At 41.7% G+C, this 14,656-nt stretch overlaps 1 pseudogene; it reads right to left on the reverse strand.

Annotated features, from left to right (window-relative positions):
* Positions 1-203: 203 nt before the first annotated feature.
* Positions 204-1,106, reverse strand: LOC147437728 (deoxyribodipyrimidine photo-lyase pseudogene; annotated as a pseudogene).
* Positions 1,107-14,656: the final 13,550 nt, after the last annotated feature.

Below are 14,656 nucleotides of genomic sequence, written 5' to 3' on the forward strand. Positions count from 1 at the left end.
GGGGTTAGACTCGTCATCATGCCGATCATCGTCAAGGCACGGAACTCATACTTCTCGCTTATGCAAACATTAGGTCACTATCCCAATGTAATGGACAAGACGAGGAACTACAAAATGAGGACTATGGCATAACAGCATGAACATGATGTTTTTGGTGACATACATCCCTCGCATAAGGGGCTTGGTGTGAGGATAACGATTATTCAACAAAAACTAGCTTGCGAAATCACTAAATACCTAAAAAGAAAAGGATAAACTGTGCGATTGCGACTTTGGATCACAATTATGAAAGCATAAAGACCAGGCACCTCTGCACCTTTCTTAATGACTTCATCAATAAGGGAGTCCCAATCAATAATGCCAGGTTTATCCAGTGTCCATTTGTGGCTAGGAGCTGTGAGTGGTGGATACTCAAACGAATACTCTGGCAGATGCCTCTGAATTTTACTGTGAATTATTTGAGCACCATACTCATGCTTCTTAGAAGCAACCCAAAATGGGACTACATTATGGGCATCTACCTCAAAGACAGAAACAGAAGATGGGGCTCCTCTACAAACAGCTTCTGTCCATGCTTTTCCAATTTGCAAGGGAGAAAAATCCATGACAAGAATCGATGCACCACATCTTTCAACAAAGGCAGGAATATTTTCCTCTGCTTTTCCCCGGAGAAGAAAGAAAGGGATGCTGATGGAGGAGAGATTCTGTTGGAAAACGCGGAGGCCACGTAGCATAAAGCCAAAATGGCGAGCCTGTGCATGAAGAAAGGACTCGACGAGGTTAAAGGAAACACATTGGGGAGAGAGTTGTTGGCGGGCCTGTTGGGCAGCATATAGGAGTGCCCAGTTAGCGCGAGAGCGTTGATCACGAGACATCCAGTAGGCAACAGGGGCACCTTGTGTTGCTTGTTGGGTGGCCTGCTTGAGAAGGCGGACCCTTTCTACATTAACCTCTGTGTTGACATTCACCTCGCCATCTGCGCATACCTCCTCAGGAGCTTCCTCAGTTGCCTCTACGAGCTTGGCTTTCTTGGATGCCCCCGCTTTGGCCTCCTTCCCCGACCGCTTCATCGCCACCCCTGAGGCTGTCTTGCCTGTGGGAGCCATCTTCACTCTCGCAAAGGGATGCAGAGGGAGCTCCCTGGAGCAAGTCGTAAAATGGAGCAGTGTCACTTGTGTGTAGACGGCGCCAACGAGAAACAAATAGAAAGCGCATGCCAAGGCCAGTGAGAAATTAGAAAGGGGGCAGCTATGGGGTTGGCGAGTTCCATGGGGCGCTGCAATCAGGTGGCAGCTAGCCTGTGTCAAGGAGGAAGGTCGCCATGCCCGTAGAAGCAAACCCAAGAACCTTAGAAAAACTAACCCACCCAATCAAGAAACTGCCCGTCTCCTCCACCAATGTAGTGTGCACTGGAATAGGCCAAGATGAGTCTCCCTAGCTTTCACGTTAGCAGCTCTTTATACTATGCATGAGAGGTAGTTACAAGTGGGTTCACACTCAAGCCATCCGGCCACACACCACAGTATACTTGCATTTTTAGAGGAGATCTCGCCAAGATTGGTCCTATACAAATAACGATAAGGTATGATGGCTCCTAAAACTCAAATACTAGGAGGAAAATAAACCCTTTATTGGGATAGACATTGTTTCTTGATTGGTCAAACATAGGGGAGGTGTTTGTTTCATTGTCATAGTCAAAATCCAAGGGGAGTGTTGTTGAGGATGGGATATCCCTTAAAAGAATTCCTACGTGTGGTCTAATGTTTCCATCAGATATGCCAATGATCCACTCTTTGCATTGAAGGGAATAAGAGTATGGTGTTATTTTGGAAGGCCTTCTGTGTTCAAGTCTCTGATGGAACCCTAGTCCCCTCAAGGCACATGTTGTGCTTGAGGTTGTTGTATTTTTTTCAGGTTAATATAAATTATCTTAACTCACAATTGTGAGTATGCCAAAAAAAAGGAGGATGGTGTTATTTCTCATATAATAGCAAGCACTTGGGTGCATTGGGGTTTTGTGTGTGTGTTTGGGGAGAGAGAGAGAGAGAGAGAGAGAGAGAGAGAGAGAGAGAGAGAGAGAGAGAGAGAGAGAGAGAGAGAGAGAGAGAGAGAGAGAGAGAGAGAATGGCCGAGTTCAGCTCAGGGATACAGGCTGACAGCTAGGATGATCATCACTCGGGACATACTTAAACTCCAACGGATTCGGGACAAGTTTATGGCTGCACATAATAGAAAAAAGCCATTAGCAGTTAGGGACCCTATCCCCAAATGATGTAAACCCATAAAATCTTTCAAAGACCGAAATAGACCATACTTACATAGGCAAGCTAAAGAAAACATAATATATGTTTAGGAGTATGGTTGGGGTCTGGGATGTGACAACAATAATAAGTAGTGGGGATTGCTTGATATACGTGTCACCCATTTACTACAACTTAGCTCTAATTAATTGTACTGGTGGTTGGTTGGCAGATAAAGATCCCTACTCTCATCTAGTAGGAGTTCCGGCTTTAACTCCTACTTTGTCATGTATCAAAGTATCTTGTAATGTAATTTACATCAAGAAATTCTTCTATATGTTGTTCTATACACAATCGGTGCTTTTGCAAATAGTATTTAAGTTTATAAGTATATGGTTCTGAATGATGGGATTTTGAATTCAAACACGCACGCACACACACACACACACACACACTTGGTTGCTTATTTGGTGGGTTTGGCTAATGAAATCCCACACTTACTTCCACTGAGGCACTTCTACTCTAATTCAACTGTTTTACCTATGCTTGGTCTCCTTACAATTGGTTCTGATGCTCTAGTTAGACCCCTAAAAGAGCCTCCCTTGGAAAAACCATCCTCTAGTTCTATCTAAGTCTTTTGGTTTTACTTCTTTCCCCTGTGAATGAGGTAAGATTGATTTGATTTGTAATAAGGTCTTTTTGAAACATTGAATGCTACTAAACCCCTAGTTCCAACCTAAAGGTTCACTTTATCTAAGTAGGGTTAAAACTACCCTTTGTTGGAATAGTCTTGGTGAATTCCATGTGGAAGATGTATGAGTCAATTTGACTCCCTTTTGTCATTTCAGCTACTCTGATAGTGAACCTACTTACTTGATCCTTTGTACTCAGCCCTGTACTCAGCCCATTTGGGGTGCCCTCAGCCACAACCTTTAAAATTAGATACTTTCTCCTATTGGGTTTGGTGGGGTCTTTGTAAGTTTTTATTAGCCACTGAAGGGTTGGTGGCCACTTGCATTTGGGTGTAGACTCTCTGCCATGCCGGGCTCTCTTGGCGTGTTTGTCTGTGCACATTACACATTTGCTTGTTTGGGCTCCAGCCGACAATACTGATGGGGATGTGGCTCTTAGACGGCGAGCCATTCACGACTGTGGACCCGTGGAGCAGAAAGGGATGCTCTCTAGTGAATGGTCTTCCTCTATATAACTGGTGAGTCTTTAGACTCACTTAGCGTTGCTACCTTTGCATCTGCTTGTGTGTGTATCTTGTGGTATAGAGAGAAGGTTCACTGTGTTATAAGAAAAAGGCTAAAGGAAAGGACAAGCAGGCCATTGTAGAGTTATCAGCTCCAACTCAATCTCAGGTAGCTGAAGTTCTGAATTTTATGGAAGATATACCTTTTTTACTTTTATGGCTTAAAAGGACTATGCTAATTGGTTCTGTCACATTATGAAGCCATGGTTCTTGGTTGCTCATACTGTTCTGATATTGTATGGGACTTTAGCTTGGAAATAACCTGCATTGTATGGCCGTGAATTTCTCTCATAAACTCTAGCTGTCTAATTGATGTATGGATGAGTATATCATATTGTTCTGCTGCCAAAATCTCTCACTGCCATCTAGCCTTTGGTGGCTATTGGATGGTTGCATGATCCTATTCTCTGATGTGTGGTGCTTAGTTTGATGGTGAAGGGTTTGGTTATAGCCCTGTAGATACTGTAATAGCAGCAATCTTTTTTATGCAAGTGGACGTTCTATGGTAACACATCATATTGGATTTTTTGGCTGCTACCTGGTTTATTGTGGATACATTGAGACATACTGGATAGTGGTTGGTATACTTTGCTGTCCCTGGATAGGTTATAATTCTTGCAATTGCTGTTGCTTAGTGTTATGTTCTCTATGGCTAACCAATGATTGGCTGTTCTCCTGACATTAGCCTTGTGACTGATGCCTTTGTTATGATTTAAACACTAAAAGGAGCTCTTTACTAGTGTTTTTCAATTCCACTGGCTGGTTTGTTGGCCTCCTTTGATGTTGTAGCAATACTTTATACATCAATTTATTTTACATTTGTTATGTTATATTTGCATCATAAGATATACATATTGGTGCTGAGCTTATGGTACTGATATGCTAGGCTTATTTCCTTGTATTTTTGGCCGAGAACTAGGCTGCTAAAATTGTGTTTACCTTATGGTTTGGTGCTAAGATTGGTTGGTAAACTCTTGAAACCTTTGATAGCTTGCTGGGTAATTGGAATGATAATTTCATATTCATTTTAGGCTTATTGCTGCCAGTTTTTGATACTGATGCATACGTAGGTCTCATTGTGATCATACTAAGATATAATAGTGGTTTAGAGACACTTAACTTGCTACAAGGTGTGGTGATCTCTATATATGCTGAATATGGTTTCAACTAGTAGACTTATTTTTCAATAAAACTCTCCTGGGAGTCTCACAAATGCTTATAAGGGTGCTTATACTGCTGGTGTTCCCTTTGTTCTCTAATAATAGTATACTTATTTGACTTAATTATCTGCGTGCTTCAGGAGACACCAAGGTTTAGATTGACGGCACGTATGAGTACCATCACTGATCAGGTAAAAGTAGCTGCCACCATTAATGCCAAACTTTGCAAGATTAAGAAAGAGGAATATGTTGCCCACTTTCGGGCAAAGATGGTCCCTAAAACTCGGCTCCGACCCTTTCTCTTTAGGGCCTGTAAAGCTAAGAATATTCCACCAAATTTCCATGAAATGAACAGTTAAACTTTGTTTATTTCTTGTCACTTGTGCATTTGAAACTTTGGTACATATGATGATTTTTTAATAAAAACTTTGACTACTATCTAGTTGGGTGACATCTATAACATTGTTGGGGTATAAAGCCCAATGTGGTCGCCCAGGTAAGTGGGCGGGCCGCCAGGTATGTACACATATTCTTTTGTAAAAACCTAATAAGAACTCACTATGCTCTACACATTACAGTAGAGCGAGTTCACCATATCGTCGTGCTCTTCTTCTCACACTCTCTCTCGCGTCGCACTTCCGCTCGTACTCCTTCAACAAGTATCAGAGCTCAGATCGAGGCTCGGGGCAGCACTGCAGGAGGCTAGAGTCACCAGCTCAGATTGGAGTGAAATTCGACAGGCAAAGACACGGCCCCAAATTCTGTGGGAGAACCCGAAGGGCTTGGTGTTCTCAAAATTTCATTCTGAGGTCATCTCGGCCACCGTTCGGCTTCGACAAAGGTCTACGCAAGCCATTTTCGACTACGTGGTCTCGACGGGTGCAGATTCGCGGGTGCAGATTCGACTCTGCAAATTTGGGGTTTTCGGCCTACGACTCCAGGTGCCGAGGATATCGACACTCCCAGAGTGTTGATTTGTGGTTATCTACACATCGAAGGATGGCTCACAGTTCTTGGAGGCGTGTCACATACGACACGGGCGCATCTACACACAGACTGTAGGCGACATCCACTAGTTCATCAGGTAGCTTGTGTTTGCTGCTTGATATTCCAGATTTCATCCTGACATTGCAGGTACTTCCACATGGGATGTATTGTCAGAGATGATGTATGTCTATTGAGGGTTTGCTGACTGTGAGTCACGCAGCAAACAACCGCCGCAGCGGTTACAGCATACAGTGGGAAATTTGTGGATGTATGACTTTGTGGAAAGTCTATGTACTGTCAGATTTACTGCAGCCTTTGTTGAGGGTCGAGTGAGGTTTTATTGAGCTGGGGGATTCTCAAATGTTGAGATCCTTTCGGTGATACAGGTCTTGGAGCGATCCCTCGAGCACCCTTAGATAGGCAGCTAGGATGTATTGACTGTGAGTTAGACAGTTGGGATTGCATCTTTACTTTACTGCCGTTGAGGCGTTGTCGCAGTCTATGCTTACACGACAGTGACAGAACAGTCAGAGACAGTACAGGTGCAGGACAGGTTTACCCACAGCTTACAGTGTTAGAGAGATAGTGGTTTTTTGAGCTGTTTTTTGGTCTGTTTTTAGTACACCAGAGCCATTTTACAAAGGAGAATCTACCCAAATTTTTGCAGAATCTGAAGCTTTCTTGGTTCATTTGACAGGTTGATATTGGTTCAGAGGTCAGTTTATAGGGGAAACTCTGCCGAATTTTTCCCAGGAAAGTAAACTACTGTGAAGCATAGCTATGGCTGGATCATAGGACACTGCTCTTTACAATATCAAGAAGCTGGATGGAACCAATTTCCCATTGTGGAAGAAGCAGATTTGGCACGTGTTGGTACAAAAGAAGCAGATAAAACCTATAAAGCTCAAGGGGATAAAACCAGAAGATATGGACGAAGATGAATGGAGCGAAATGGATGAATTGGCACTTTCTACCATTATGCTGACTTTGGCAAAAAGCGTTTACTTCAATGTAGCAAACGAGATGTCGGCTTATCAAGCATGGTTAAAGCTGAGTGATCTTTATGAGAAGCAAAGTGCAGCTTCACAGGTATACTGGCTTAAGAAGCTTTTTGACTTGAAGATGAAAGATGGGACACCTATGTCCAATCATATGAATGAATTCAACACAATCTATAGTCAGTTGTCAGCTCAAGGTGTCAAGTTTGATGAACCTGTTAGAGCTATGTTCCTGTTGATCACATTGCCGGAAAGTTGGGACACTTTTCGCACAACTTTGAGTAATTCTGCACCTCCAGATGGTTTGAACATAGTAGGTGTAGAAGGAAGTCTGCTTACTGAAGAAACCAATAGAAAGACAATGGACAAAGGCAAAGGAACAACCTTAGTTGTCAGGGGAAGGACCAAAGAAAAGTACAAAGGTGGAAAGAGGAATCAATCTCGTAGCAAGTCCCGCAGTGCTAAAGGCAAGAGTGACATAGAATGCTACCATTGTGGCAAGAAGGGTCACATGAAAAGAGACTGCAGAGAATGGAAAGCAGAAAAAGGCAAAGAGAAAGCTGAAGACCATGGTGAGAAGAACAAGTCCTCAGTAAAGATTCAAGAAATAAATGTGACAAACACTGTTGCAGAGGATGACAGTCTAGTGTCAGGAGACATCTACTTCTTGAAGAATACAATGGACTCAGCTCTTCTTACAGCATCTGATGGAAATGCACTGAGTGACTGGATTATAGACTCAGGGGCATCACTTCATGTGTCTCCAAACAAGGAGTGGTTTACCTCTGATGTGACCACTAAAGATCATGTTCGGCTAGGAAATGGGCAGACATGTGAGATCTTAGGTGTTGGAGATGTTCAATTGAAGTTTCAGAATGGCTCTTCTTTCACGCTGAAGAATGTGAGACATGTTCTCGCAATTACAAAGAGCTTGATCAGCACAGGTTTACTTGATGATGCTGGCTACGTCACCACTTTTGGACAGAACATGTGGAAGATATCCAAGGGTTCTATGACAGTAGCACATGGAGTAAAGTCTGGAGGACTTTACATGATTTATGTATCAAATGTCTCTAAAAATGTAATCAATGTAACCGAGCAGCCGAACGTTTCTTTGTGGCATAGCCGGTTAGGAAATATGTCCAAGAAGGGAATGGAAATCTTGTCTCGTTCTGGTTATTTGCCTGGATTTTCATTTAATGATTTTGAATTCTGTGAACATTGTCTGTATGGTAAGCAAACACAGCAGCCACATAAGCATAGAAGCAGTAGAAGAGATACACAGTTGGCACTTGTTCATAGTGATTTGTGTGGACCTATGCCTAACCTATCTCTAGGGGGAGCTTCTTACTTTATGACATTTATAGATGATTACTCGAGGAAAGTATGGGTTTACTTTCTCAAGCACAAGGATGAAGCGTTTAGTGTTTTCAAAACGTTTGTGACACTTGTGGAGAATCAGAGTGGCAAGAAGCTTAAATGTTTACGCACTGACAATGGTGGAGAGTATGTTTCAAAGGCCTTTCAGGACTTTTGTGAGTCAAAAGGTATAAAACTTGAACTTACTGCTGCTTACAATCCTCCTCAAAATGGTGTTGCTGAGAGGATGAATAAGACCATACAAGAGAAGTTCAGAAGTATGTTGTCTAATGCATAACTGCCAAATGGGTTTTGGGCTGAAGCTGTATCAACAGCTGTTCATCTTCTTAATAGATCTCCTAGCAAGGTTTTGCAGAAGGATTCAATGCCAGAGATGGTATGGTCAGGCAAAATGCCCTCATACAAGCATCTCAGAGTCTTTGGCTGTGAGGCATATACTCACGTTCCAAAGGAATTTAGGAACAAACTTGAGCCAAAGAGTAGAAAGTGCATCTTTCTAGGCTATGGTAATTCTGGTGAGATGGGGTACAGACTTTGGGATCCCGAATCCAGAAAGGTTGTCCACAGCAATGATGTTCACTTTAATGAATCCAAATATCATTCTAAACCAGAGAGGGTTGAGGAGATTAGAAGAGTTGTCTTCCAAGAAGATGGACCAACACGTGCAAGACAAAATTTCAGGGCTCAAGAGGAGCAAGGACAGGATAGATTGGAACCACAGGTTGTGGCTGAGCCTGAGCCACCTATTGTGCGTAGATCTGGACGTGTCACGCGACCTCCTGATAGGTTTGTTCCATCGATGAACTATGTCATGTTGACTGATTGCAATGAGCCTTCATGTTACAAGGAAGCAGTGCAAATGAAGGACTCCGGGAATTGGAAGTTGGCCATGCAGTCAGAGATGACAGCTCTGCATAAAAACCAGACATGGAAGCTAGTTAAATTACCACGGGGCAAAAAGGCTCTACCTTGTAAATGGGTTTACAGGCATAAGATCACCGCTCATGATAGTCAGCCAAAGTACAAAGCAAGGCTTGTTGCCAAGGGATTTAAGCAAGAACAAGGCATTGACTTTGTTGAAGTCTTCTCTCCAGTGGTCAAGATGACTACATTGAGATGCTTTCTTGCATTGGTTGCCATATTAGATTTGGTGTTGCACCAAATGGATGTCAAGACAACGTTCTTGCATGGTGATTTAGATGTGGAAATTTACATGCAGCAGCCAGAAGGGTTTGTTGAGAAAGGCAAGGAAGATTGGGTATGCCAGTTGTTAAAGAGTCTTTATGGCTTAAAACAATCACCGAGGGCATGGTACCATAAATTCCACAAGTTTATGCTTTCTCAAGGCTACAAACGTAGTGAGTTCGATCACTGTCTATATACAAAGAAGGCTAAGGATGGTAGTTGGCTGATCCTTATTTTGTATGTGGATGACATGTTGATTGCTGGCAAGCACTTGGAAGAAATTTCAGCTTTGAAGTCAAAGATGGCAAAATCGTTTGACATGAAAGACATGGGTGAGGCAAGTCATATACTTGGTATGCGCATTGAGAGAGACAGATCAAAGAAGTTGATTTGGTTATCTCAAACAGATCATATTGAGAAGGTTTTGCAACGTTTCAATATGGAGAAGGGAAAGGCAGTGAGTGTTCCATTGCCACCATATGTGAAACTTAGCAAACAAGATTGTCCTGTGTCTGAGGAAGAACAGGCTGAAATGGATAAGATTCCATATGCGTCTGCAGTGGGTAGTTTAATGTATGCAATGATTGCTACTCGCCCAGACATTGCATTTGCAGTGGGAGTAGTAAGTCGATACATGTCAAACCCAGGCAAGAAACATTGGGAGGCAGTGAAAGGAATATTGAGATACCTGAAAGCTACAAAGAGTATGCGTATATGCTATGGGAGTCAGGAGCTAAGTGTAAAGGGTTTTACAGACTCAGATTATGCAGGTGACTTAGACAACCGAAGGTCTACGTCAGGGTATGTCTTTACATTGGCTGGTGGAGCAGTATCATGGCGTTCTAGATTACAAGATTGTGTTACTCAGTCTACTACAGAGGCTGAATATGTTGCAGCATCAGAGGCATGCAAAGAATAAATTTGGCTTAATCGACTAGTAACAGATTTGGGAATCAAAGAAGAGATGCCTGTGTTATATTGTGATAGTCAAAGTGCTATACAATTGGCTCGTAATCCAGTTTATCACTCAAAGACAAAGCATGTGGATGTGAAGTATCATTTCATCAGGGAAATTCTCGAGGATAAGCAACTTCAGCTTATTAAAGTTCACACCACAAAAAATGTTACTGATCCACTTACAAAAGGACTTCCCTCAGAGAGCTTTGTGCATTTTCGCAAGCAGTTAGGTGTAGGGTAGTACATCACTTCTCTACATCTCTTGTATATTAGCTTGTATAGTAGCTTCTCTCACACTTAAAGTACCACATTGGACTTTAAGTGGGAGGTTGTTGGGGTATAAAGCCCAATGTGGTCGCCCAGGTAAGTGGGCGGGCCGCCAGGTATGTACACATATTCTTTCGTAAAAACCTAATAAGAACTCACTATGCTCTACACATTACAGTAGAGCGAGTTCACCATATCGTCGTGCTCTTCTTCTTGCACTCTCTCTCGCGTCGCACTTCCGCTCGTACTCCTTCAAACATGTGGGATACCCACACATCACGTGCATACGGTCCCATGCTAACTACGTGTTGTATTGTTTCTATGGATGCAGGTGAGGGTTACCTTCTCAACTCTGGTTGTCAAAGTTTGCTTTTTGGATGAAGAAGACGAACTTGTGTTTCTTCACCCTACTGAGAGGCTCTTAGTTCTCTCTTCTACTTTGTATAAGACCTTTTCTGTTTTATGAATTGGATTTATACACCTTGTTCAGTGACATAGTAGCTAAGTGTCTTTTGTATCTTGTCAAAGATTGTTGGTGTATATGTTATTATGTTATTGAAACACACATACACCTAACACCAAGAGTGGTTTCTTGACCATTCAGAGACCTAGTTACTATACTTTGTCATATTGTCTCGTTTCTAGTACCTTTTTGGCCTAGGAAAGTTTCTTTAGGATGGAGCTTCCTTCACACGACGTCTGTGGTCTACTTGGTCGGTTGAAGGATGAAGGGGCTACCAATTTCTTTCCCTTAATGACCTTATGTCTAACTGTCATATTTTTCACTTGCAGAGCTTAGCTCTTTTTCAAGGACTAGAGTTGCCTTCAGAGCCTCTTTCTAAAGCCTCCTTGCAGGTCCTCAGGTGTATTCATGATCCGGTTGTCTCTGAACTAATTGCAGGTGCCTCGGCAGATCTTGCCAATTCCTTGGTCCAAACTATGTCTTTTGACAAGTGTCTCCACACTTTGCACAACTTGTGAATAACTCTAAAGATGGAGTAGTTGGAATTGCAGAATTCATTGAACACATCCCCGCTCTTACTCTTGCACATAAAGCAGAGTTAGCCAAATTCACCTCTGAGGGTGCGGAGCTAGTCAACTACCTATGCAAGCTGTGTGGTTTATCACCTGGGTTTGTCTCTGCTCCTTCTGTTCCGGTTCAAACAGTCTCCAACAGTCTTTTTTGAAGGGACCCCTTGGCCTTGGATGCTATCAAAGCTTTCCAAAAAGAAATGTGCTCTCTCAGTGAGAACTCCCTCATGGAGATGGTCCCTAAAGTATCTAAGGTTTTTCCATTTCTACCTACCAAACAAGTTGAAATTGAGTCTCTTGGGGTAGACCATCATCTGTGGGCCCTCCCTAATAAAGGTTTCCTTGCACCCATTTCCCTTGAGACTTGGGTCTTCTTGGCTAACCTTCCACCCTCCGTCTATGGAAGAGGCTCGTCTCAAAGTGTTAAGAGGTACTCAATGCCTTGACAAAGGGGACCTCATAAAAGCACCATTTACAATGAAATTCCTTGATGGGAAAAAGTGAAATTCTAACATAGGTCTATATGTCCGAACTAAAGGCTTGATGGAGTTCTCAAAAAGCAACTCTGAGTATTATACAGAGTCCATCTGGAACATCTACAGGCCCTACGTCAAATGTGATTGTCAATTCTTGGATCCTAAAGCCTCGTGTGAATCGAGTAATTTGGTTTGACCACACTATCTGGTATGCTCTTAACAACTTAGATCTAATGTTCCCAGATACACCCTCTGCCCATTACCTCTCCTTGTTCTGCTCTTGGCTAGGTGGTCAAGCTAAAGAGCTAGTGCTGGCTCAAATGGCTTTTATACAGTTCCGTAACCTTATGTTATCTCTTCTTAAGGAGTTAGCAACTGAAAAACCAGGGCTCCTTCTTACAACTTATGGCAATTATCTTGGCGTCAAAACGTTGTTAGCATTATTAAAACCTAACATTGATATTGAGGAATCCCCTACTCTGAAAAGGCCTAACTCACTTATATCACCGACATCCTCTTACACTTGTTTTTTGACCCTTGCTCATCCTCAGCTGAGTCCTATAGTGGAAGAGGGAAAGCTAGGAGTGCTATCAAAGAGAGAGGTAGAGGTTACCCGGTCAAGCACTTATTGGATTTATAATTGCAGGTACTTTGTAATGGAGTTGGGAGGATGCATCTCGCCAGTAGAGAAGATTGTCCTGGTGGAATTTATGTTCATTGTCTCTTTGCTAACAAAATTCTGGAGTTTTCTCTCCTCGGTTTATCTTCAACAAATGCTTTATGACAGTTTTTGGTAATTTGGATCTTTTGAATCAAGTTAAGATAGGTTGGAGTTTACTGAATCCATCTTACATCATGTCTATTCTAATGGGTTTCTTAGGAAGACATTGCCTATGACTTGTGACTGTCATTTATGGGAAGGATTTTCAAAGGAATTTGGTAATCTTGGTAAACATGTTTGCACTACTGACCTTGCTATTATTGAAAATAGAACTATACGAGGCTTTATTTCTAAAGAACTCAACCATATCCCCCCTTACCCACTTAATCCTCAAACTGCCTTAGAGGCACTTAAGGACTGTCTGGCCGACTTGGTCAGTAAATTCCAACTGGAGTCATCAACTCATCTTGAGTTAAAAAACTCTTTAACATTTGTCTTCTCTAATCTTGTATCAAGGCTTTCTGATGGTTGGTTACAAAACGAGTCTACGTGGCTTTCTTCTGACTTAGCTCTTGCCTCTCGTAGGCTGAAAGCTAAATGGTTGATGGTTGGGCTAGATAAGGCTTCTAATATGGCATCGGTTATTTGCAAAAAAATTGCCTTTGAAGCAAATGAAGCCAGACTCAAAGGGGTTGAGTTTCAATCTCTTGGGGAAAATATTGACCTTATTATACAAAGAACTTGTGAAAGTCTATCTGAGTTAGGCTATCCTGTGATAACAATTAAACTGCCTATTCTATTTCCTACATTTAAGAGTGATAAAAAAAAATTCCGTTGGATTTTGATGCATCTAACTGCATCTTTTCTGATATCTTTTCATCTCTTTTCTGAAGAGATGAAAAATATATGTGCATGTAAGAGGGATGATGTTAAAAGATTTTTTGGAATTAAAATACATCCCTTCTGGTTGATTGGCAACTCAACAGAAGTATTCTTGAATCTCCCTTCCTCTGTTTACTCAGTCTTTATAGCCGACATTACTCAGTGGTACGAGAATATCCCAATTATTGGAGAATTTGGTCTCATGAATGTATTAGATTCTCTTGTAGACCTAGCCTTTTCTCACTAAGCCAAAGAAGGGTTTGTAGGCCTCTCCTTTGTTACGTCCTTCAAATGGATCAAAAAAATAAACAAATCATCTCCTTCTCACATGAACCGGATTCATTTCAAGAAAGTATTCAATGGGTCCTTAACCATTGTTATATTTTACTTGGTAACAAATGTTTTCGACAAATGTGTGGGATCCCAATGGGTTTTTCTTGTTCTCCAGTTATGTGTAACCTATACTTACTCTACTTTGAATATAAGTGGATTGTTCAACAAACTTCTCATATGGAAGGAATACAGACGCTCACAAGGTTCAATCATACTTATCAATTTATGGATGATATCTTGCGTATTAATAACCCAGGCTTTGCACTAGCAGTAATGGATATCTATCCATTACTGCTAGTGCGTATTAATAACCCAGGCTTTGCACTAGTAGTAATGGATATCTATCCACCATGTCTAGTGATTGAAACCACCTTTTTAGAACAAGACTCCTTTGAAGATAACCTCTTTACTAAACGCATTAACTATTTATCTTTTGAATTATCTGTTTTAAATCCAGCTAGAGGTGAATTCTCTGCCTGATTTTTCTGGAAACGAGATCATTTAAGACTCACTGCCTCTGAGTTTGTTATGAAAAAAAGTAACAGACCATTCAAAATTGCAATTAAATATACTATTTTACATCTTGCTTGAGTATTTTACATCTTATTATCTACTCATCCTCAAATGTTTTTTCTGCCTTTGAGGAGATTTCTTCTCTCCTTAGGAAATTTCAAGCAAATGGATTTCATAAGAGTGACTTGATCTCGACTTTAACATTTGCTATGGGTAAAAAGGAATGGCCTAGGGCCAAGTTTGATATCACACTTCTTATACTACTACTGAGGAAGTAGGCCCATATCTAATGGGCCTACTGACTCATTAGATATGTGCCTGGGTAAGGGT

Source organism: Adiantum capillus-veneris, chromosome 17 (genome assembly GCF_014529385.1).
Source record: "Adiantum capillus-veneris isolate H3 chromosome 17, ASM1452938v2, whole genome shotgun sequence".
Taxonomy (NCBI): domain Eukaryota; kingdom Viridiplantae; phylum Streptophyta; class Polypodiopsida; order Polypodiales; family Pteridaceae; genus Adiantum; species Adiantum capillus-veneris.